The following is an 8,875-nucleotide window of genomic DNA, read 5'->3' as shown; positions in this document are numbered from 1 at the left end:
TGGCTGTTTCTGCAACCCGGTTGCAAATTTCTCACAGCGACACTAGTAGGTGTGGCCCATAGATTGGGATACCCTGTTTTAGGATCAATGGAGCCATAAGAAGTAGGACTGATCCTTACCAAAAGGTAAGACAAGGGTACTGCCCATATGACATTTGGGTTTCATATACTGTTAAGAAGACTTGACTCCTATTCTCATAAGAATTATCTTATTATTGATAAGCCAAAGTCAAAGGTTATGGTCTTTGGAAAATGATATCATTGCCATATAGGGCTATTCGATGATGAGCCAATAGAGCAAGTTCATACCTTTTCTTACCTGGGGTATTTTTCTCTGTAACTAGATCTTGGCTCCCTCAACATTAAAGGAGCTTATTTAGACCAAAGGCCAGGCCACTCATGCCCAACACCTGCCTCACCTCACATCAGTTCCGGCAGCCCCATCCATCATGACTCTGCAAGGCCTCCGGCCCACTTCTTCTGCTTGCCCAGACAGAATGGGCGGCCAACTGTCTGCATGGGCATTTAAGTAGGGCTTATTTTGGGGGTAGGGCTTATATTAGGCACATATGTAAAAAAAAACCATGGTAGGTCTTATTTTTGGGGAAACAGGATATGTGCATGAGAAAAAAGTTGGATTCATTAAAAGCTAAAAATTGGAAGTTGGTAGGACCCTAAATATAACCAGCATTTCATTGCTTTTACAGCTCAGTAATAGAATTGCTCCAGAGGCTCTGAATGATAAAAGTCAATTCCCCTTTTTCCATCCGATGCTCCCCAAAGGCGATTTCCAGTACCCAGGAATTGTTCAACTGCTCCTCCATTTTGGATGGATCCTGATTGGTCTCTTTGCTCCAGACACAGAGAAGGGGGAGAATTTCATGAGGACTTTTACTCCTATGCTTGTCAAGAATAGAATTTGTGTTGTTATATCACAACAATTCTCAATGACTGGACATACAGCACCCTTCCAGGATGCCTTCTCTAAGTGGAAAAAAGTCAATGTCTTTGTTCACTTCATAGAAAGTGATTTCATTTGGGACAGAATTCTTCCTTTCCATTTAACATTTAAAGGTTTGCCAGATCCCATTGAATGGAAAGTCTGGATCACGACAACAATTGGAGTGTATCCAATAACAAAGGACAGGCGTCTCAAATACATCCATAGTATTTGGAGCTTTCCTCCTCAGTGGAAAAAGAGTTGGCAAAAAGATAATGCCTATAAAGATCATTTCTTTGCGGAGCCTGAGTTTCAAGATGAGTTTTTTCAATGTTCTGTTTCAAAAAATATATTTTCTGTCAAGAGTCAGAGAAGATGCACCCAAAAAACACCACTGGATACCCAAAAGAAAAAGAACAGAATTCGGATCACAAATGGAGGCATTACTTATAGTGTCATTAAGATTCTGGCCCATGCCATAAACGCTGCAATGTCCAATGTCAAGAGGAGAAGAAAGGAGGGAGAAGAGAGATTGGGAACTCCAAGGCTGCAACCGTGGAAGGTATGGAGTCCCAACAAGGATCCATCAAACTAAATTCCTTTTCTGGGTCTTTGGGGCTCTCTGAGCTTGGTTGTTTAACATCTTAAGCTTCTGTTAACTTATTGCAAGAACATCTTGTATATTCAAAACATTGTTCCCAGATTCCTTCTGATTTTAAGCTCCCTGTAAACCAACATGGCTCTCCTCCTTGTTGTCTTTCCTCAAGGCTAAAAGCAGCTCCTTTGAGCTCTTCCTTGCCTTTTTTGTCCTTGCCTAAAGCTGATGAATATTTTGTGCAATGTCTTCTACAAATGTTTCCTACAAAAGGACCTGGTATGATTCCACTGGATCATTAATGACATTATCGTCAAAGTAATAACAGGGTTATTATCATATCATTAAAATATTACTACTACTTTATTATAACCAGTAACCCATCTACATACAGAATAATGTGAGAAAAACTACAAATGAAATCTTAAAGAAAGATAAAGATTGTGGCTGCCATTCATTTGTTGTTATCCAAGATACAATCATGTATCTAGTCCTAGATGCTAAAAATTAGCTTCCAACTGAACTTTACTTAAGCACCTCTCTCTATCATACTTTTATTTTGTGAAAGCTGGGAATTTTTTTTAAAGGAGGTCAAAATAATTTTGTTCAAGCATTATTATAATTTTTGCATCCCAAAATCATAGTTTATCAGAGTTTCTAGCAAAACTCAAATCCAGAAGCACACACAGATAAGTGATTCAGCTGGATTCATTAACTTCTTTATATACATTATAACAAATGAAATATTTACAATACCAATAGCTGATTCTTCTTCAACGTAGTAGCAGTTACAAGGCAGGAGAGAACAGTTAGTTTCATTTCAGCAGAGCAGACAAGCACACACAGATTGCTTAGTTTCAATTCTCTGCACAGATTCAGAAGCTGCAGACTAAGACATGCACTGGCTCCAGTCTGTCTCAGCTCCCAATTGTCTGACTTTGTTGCTATGCCTATTCATTGGCTGACCTTGTTACTATGTCTCTGCCAGTTCATGAATAATCTGACATAGTTTATCTACTTCCTTTATTAATGAAAATATAGAAGAATCAATAACCAAGAAATTTTAATTATATGTGGGAATGTGGACCAGAGAAAGAGATGGGAGGAAGGATCAGATAAGATGGGGAGGGAAGGAATCAACCCGCAGCTGTGTAACAGTCAGAGAAAGAAATTCAGAGATAATTTTTTGTAACTGTCAAATGAGGTTATGAAAAATTTCTACTTTCACACTTGCAAGATTCTGATAATGTAGTCTTACAATAAAATGGAATTAGTTCATCTGATCATGTTTTATTCTCTGTTGTAAGCCGCCCAGGGTCTCTTGGGAGTGGGGCGGCATAGAAATGTGACAAAATAAATAAACAAATAAATAAATAATATATCATTTTTCCTGTCTGCTCTACCTGAATAAAGTTTGGCCTTGCAACTTTCTTCTTAACAAATCTTTGATTTCTGGTAATCTCCCTGTTGTTTTCAAGGAGTTTATGAATACTCCAGTTATTTTTGGGATTTTCTTCAACTGATATGTGACCTTTCCTAAAATGTTCCCTATAACTGACAAATTTTGTCAATTACACCTTCCCACTATACTTTTTGACAATATATTGTATGATTGACAACTATTACTGAACTTTTGTTCTTATGTTTTGAAGATAGTGGCAACACTTGTTCTCCCAACTCACAATATTTACAAGTTAAAAAAACCATAGAAGAAAGATTCAAATGTAAAAAGAGGTAAGAGATAAGAAACCAAGATTTCTGTTTTAAAATTCCTGGATGTTTCCATTGTAGTTTCATCCATTCCTAAAGAAGAAGGAATTGTACAATCTTTCTCTGCTAAAAGTGTACTTGGATCAAAATGGAGATGTTGTAGCAGATCTGGACATCATTAGTAGGGTGGTTTTGCCCAAGGACGATCCCATCGACAAGGAATTGGGGAGTTTTGAAAGGCAGAGACTTAGAATCAACCAAGATGCTTTGTCACAGCTAAAGTTGCTCAACAAGGTGGGGGAAATATTGATGTCTTTTCTCTTTTTTCCAAATAATTAGGACCCATTTCAAGTGGACTAAACCTAGTCAAGAAGGTGGGTAACCTTCACTGAGAATTGAATGTGTGGAGTAAAACATTATAATTTTCTTAGACAGATAGGGAGGCTTCAGTTCTATTGACCAAGATATCCTTCAGATGCTATAATGCTGAGTACTGTTGTAAACTGATTCAGCTATATCCAAAATGAGATTTGGGGTGATAATTATTTAGGACACAAATCTTTGCTATTTAATATCCTTCCTGCAATTTAACACCATAAAACAGGTGAGAGAGGGCCTCATATGCTGAAGATTTTCATGTAAATAGCTTCTGGTACACTTGTTCCTTGTCTTCAATTATCAAAGATGAATCAATTCTGTTGACTTCAGGTTTGGGCTGAATCTGATGAAATGGAATCAAGATTGAATGGCGGTCCTGTTGGTTCAATTGGGAAATAAGCTTTATCATGTCCTGGTTGGAGTCAGGGTCTCCTAAAATTGCAGGTCCAGAGTCTGTGATGCTTTTAATCATCTGAGACCATAGTTATACATGCCTCTCTTTAACCCCGCTGGGATAGTGGAACTGAAGACGGAGGTCCAAGGCTTTCAGTTCCCATGAACTTATAATGACTGTTCTGATCTGTGACCTTATTTAGTCATTGATTCAGTACATTTATTTGCTGCTCATGATAATGGCTTGGAAACTGAAGTACTGAAGCATGACTTTGGTGCAAAATCATCATCATCATCATCATCATCATCATCATCATCATCATCCTGATATGAGAAGCAATAAGGGACATTTTTGAGGGAAATATTACATAGATTTTGGCATTGGCTTTTACAAGTGTACTTCATCTGAAATTCCCTTCAGTGCAATTGTTTATTTTGACTGTTAGATACTTTAGGACACACCGAGAGGGACTAAATCAAACTAATAATAAATATGTGTGTGTTTCTCTGTGGGTTTTTGTCACTTGATTGTAGTCTTTCAACAGAAAGGAACTTGTGTTGGATATCCCTTTCCCACACAGGGCTCATACCAGTGCTGGGTTCCTACCAGTTCACCCCAGTTCGGGCAAACCTGTAGCAGTGGCGGTGGGAGGCTCCGCCCACTTTTTGTCTTAACTGGAAGATAATTTTGGACTGCTTTCAAGGATAAACAGATTTGCAATGTTTTATGTACTCCAGGAAAAAAAACTTTCCAGATCCCACTGGTCAGAATTTTCTTTCTTCATCACAGTTTTATTCTAATAAATCTAATGGAATAAAAACTTAATAAATCTTTTACAGTAAAGTTTACTTCACAACTTAGTATGAGTGGATATCTTATTTTAAAATCATGCCTATATGAAGAATAGAAGTATGTGTTACTTGATGCTTAAATATTTTCACTATTTCATCCCTCCAGTCTTTAGTAAATAAAAAGGTACTTTTGTTTGCAATCCGATATGCCCCAAGAAAAAAGGAGGAACTAAATGAAGCATCTGCTTGCAATTGTATCTCATGTGATGAAGTGATATCCCGGTGCCTGGAGGCCGTACGGATCTGGATGGGGAGGAACAGGCTCAGGCTCAACCCATCCAAGACCGAGTGGCTGTGGTTTCCGACGCCATCACTGACTATTGGGGGCGAATCATTGGCCTCCACGGAGAGGGCTCGCAACTTGGGCGTCCTCCTGGATTCACGGCTGTCTTTAGAAGAGCACTTGACGGCCGTGACCGGGAGGATTTTTTATCAGGTCCGCCTGATTCGCCAGTTGCGTCCCTTTCTGGATCGGGACTCGTTACACACGGTCACTCATGCCCTCGTCACCTCCCGCCTGGACTATTGTAATGCTCTCTACATGGGGCTCCCCTTGAGGAGCACCCGGAGGCTCCAACTGGCGCAGAGTGCGGCCGCGCGGGTGGTAATGGGAGCGACGTGGCGCTCCCATGTGACACCTCTCCTGCGCGAGCTGCACTGGCTCCCGGTGGTCTTCCGGGTGCGCTTCAAGGTTTTGGTTACCACCTTTAAAGCGCTCCATGGCTTAGGACCTGGTTATCTACGGGACCGCCTACTACCACCAATAGCCTCCCACCGGCCAGTACGCTCTCATAGAGAGGGACTCCTCCGGGTGCCATCAGCCAAACAGTGTCGACTGGCGGCCCCTAGAGGGAGAGCCTTCTCTGTGGGGGCACCTACCATCTGGAATGAGCTCCCCCCGGAGATACGGAGGATCCCGGATCTGCGCTCCTTCCGCCGTGCTGTGAAGACCTTTTTATTCCATCAAGCGGGCTTGGCCTGATCTCTTCCCTTTTTAAAATATGTAAATTTTAATCTGTTTTTAAATTATTGGGGTATTTTAATTTGTCTGGGCCAAAAAGTTTAATTTGATTTTATCAGGTTTTTAAATTTTGTGTATTTATGTATTTTATTGTTGGCTGTTCACCGCCCTGAGTCCTTCGGGAGTAGGGCGGTATACAAATCAAATCAAATAAATAAATAAATAAATAAATAAAAATGTAACTATTTGGAAGTCTTCATATTTGCCTATGTAAAGCCCATAGACTATTTGGTTCATATCTATCTCCATCTTAAATGGATGATGAGTCTCAACATATTTTCTCTCACATTTCTACTTTTTCTTCTCAGTCTCTGCCTCAGTCCAAATGTGTGGAAAAATGTCAACCTGGATTTGTGAAGAAGGCTCGAGAAGGAGAGCCATTTTGCTGCTATGACTGCATTCCTTGTCCAGAGGGGACCATCTCCACTCAGGAAGGTGGGTGACACCATAAGGAAACCTACTGGGTTCATCCAGACCACTTGTATCAATATACATCTTAAAGACATATATAAATCTGATGGTTTTGTTCTTATTTTCATTGTATCCAATTTCTTCATAATGGGAGGGGTAAGAAAAAGATTTGGATGGATGAGGTAGGAAGAAGGATGTTGTGGATTGGTAGGAAATCTCTCTTTTATTTACCAGTTTGGATGTGTCTTTTCATATTTATCTTCCTTAGAAATATTTGAATCCTTTGTAACCTGAGGAATGATTTTAGATCAATGGTTTTGCTCACCTAACTTGACTTTACATTACAGGCCCAAAGATACATCAATCAATCAATCAGTTAATCAGTTAATCTGTATGAAGATCATCAATCCTTCTAAACTGAAATATCTAATTGAGTTGAAAGAACAATGAAAACAAAACAGAAATTTCACTATAAAATCACCAAGTAGCTATTTACTTCCCACCTTTTCTTATTTTTCCAATTTTCATTGTTGTTAAATATTGAGATACAAACAATTATAACACCAACAAAAAAGAAATATAGATGTGATTCTGAAAGGGAAAAAAAGGCAGGGGTAAAGAAGAACTAATAAAAGACCAATTTACTTAATATCCATTGATACCAATGTTGAATTCATTTTCTCTTTAAATTTGTTGCCAAGTCTAGTGAGTATAGAAATATATTGCTTCACCTTCTCCTTTTTATAGAGTAAAAAGATTTTGCAGGTAACAAATTCAGTTCCTCTTCTTGAATTCCTTCATGAATTAATTTCCTTAAGATCTCTTTCCTTTCAAATTTATTTATATGGTTGTGTATTTCAGACATAGGGACTTTTGGTGGCACACAATTAAACCACAAATTAAAAATTTAAACAATGAGAACTAAATGCTAAGAAAGCAAGAGAGGAATCCATCAAGATGCTACCTACCATGCAACCATCACACAGGACTCTGTTGTTAAGGGATCTCCAGGACTATTGGAAACTATTACATTTTAAGGGATTTCTAGAGGGCCTTATAGTCTGCAGATACTCTAAATTTCAGGGTTGTTAATGATTTTTCTTTTCATGGAAGGGACTGTACCAGGGGTGAAATCTAAAATTTGTTACTTCCGGTTCTGTGGGCGTGGCTTGGTGGGGGGGGGGTTAATGTGACTGGTTGGGCAAGGCCAAATTTTTTTTTACTTTTAAATCCATTTTTTACATGTAAAACCATGTAAAAAAATGCTTTCAAAAGGCTCTGACAATCCCAGTTGAGTTGCTTGATCATAAGACAACTCAGCTGGGATCGTCAGAGATTGGATCGTCAGAGCCATTTAAAAGAAAAAAAAGGCTCTGATGATCGCGCGGCTCAGCTGGGCATGGGGGGCGGGGGCAGGGATTTTTGCTACCGGTTCTCCAAACTGCCCACAACCATCGCTACCTACCCGCCCGAGCCGGTCTGAACCGGGAGCATTTCACCCCTGGGCTGTACCACTTGCTCTGAAGTAAGCAATTGTGCACTTCCTACTAAAAAGACTCTCCATGTCAGACAACTTTTATCTTGTGCTCCATATTTTTAGAGCAGTTTATTGGGAGCATGGTTGATGGGTCAATCATCAGTAACTGAGTTTAAACAGTACGCTTCCACAGAGAGGGACTCCTCAGGGTGCCGTCCGTCAAAGTATGCCGACTAGCGACCCCCAGGGGGAGAGCCTTCTCTGTGGGGCTCCCACCCTTTGGAATGTATTGCCCCCGGAGATACATTTGATCCCCGACCTACGTACCTTCCGCCGTGCCCTTAAGACCTTACTATTTCAACAGGCTGGGCTGAAGAGAGACTGAATTTTAAAAGGGTATTTTAAACTTGGGGTTTTTATAAAAAAATAAGGGCCAAATTATTTAATCTGTTTTAATTGTTTTTAAATTTTATGGTATATATTGGTTTTTACTATGGCTGTGCACCGCCCTGAGTCCTTCGGGATACCGTATAAAAATTTAATAAATAAATAAATAAATAAATTATTGGGATAAACATACTGTATTTTTCGCACTATAAGACACACTTCCCCCCCAAAAAAAAGTGGCTGGAAGTCTCTGTGCAGGTTTGAGTGAATATTGTGGTGGGGGGGAGGTGGCTGATGCTGGAGCCTTCACCGCCGAGCAGCTGATTGGCGGTTGGCTCGGCATCCCGGAATACCACCTATCTAGGTTCTAGGTGGTGGGGATCGCCACCATCACCACCGCCTATCACCGTCCATTTCCCACTGCCCATTCGCTGCTGCCTGTTTGCCGCCATTCATTCGCCAGAGCTCGATCGCCACTGCCCATTCACTGCCGCTCGTTTGCTGATGGCTGTCGACAAACAGGCTGCCGTGATTGGCAGCGAATGGGCCACCGAAAATGGGCAGTGGCGAATGGGTGGCGGCGATTGGCGGCAGCGAATGGGCAGCGGTGAATGGGCAGCAATAAGTGGCAGTGGCAATTCACACTGCCTAGAATAGCTGATTGGCGGTATTCCGGGAGGCCGATCCAACCACCAATCAGCTACTCGGCAGT

At 40.5% G+C, this 8,875-nt stretch overlaps 1 long non-coding RNA gene across 1 annotated transcript; it reads left to right on the top strand.

Annotated features, from left to right (window-relative positions):
• Positions 1-1,234: 1,234 nt before the first annotated feature.
• Positions 1,235-6,282, top strand: LOC148116056 (uncharacterized). The gene is made up of 3 exons (XR_015731990.1): positions 1,235-1,501; positions 3,326-3,538; positions 6,197-6,282. It is a non-coding gene; the product is annotated as an uncharacterized LOC148116056 (long non-coding RNA).
• Positions 6,283-8,875: the final 2,593 nt, after the last annotated feature.

The sequence above is a fragment of the Pantherophis guttatus genome, chromosome 2 (assembly GCF_059756535.1).
Source record: "Pantherophis guttatus breed Tessera chromosome 2, ASM5975653v1, whole genome shotgun sequence".
Lineage (NCBI taxonomy): Eukaryota > Metazoa > Chordata > Lepidosauria > Squamata > Colubridae > Pantherophis > Pantherophis guttatus.
Note: the sequence above shows the minus strand (reverse complement) of the source record. Positions and strands in the feature narration are given on the sequence as shown.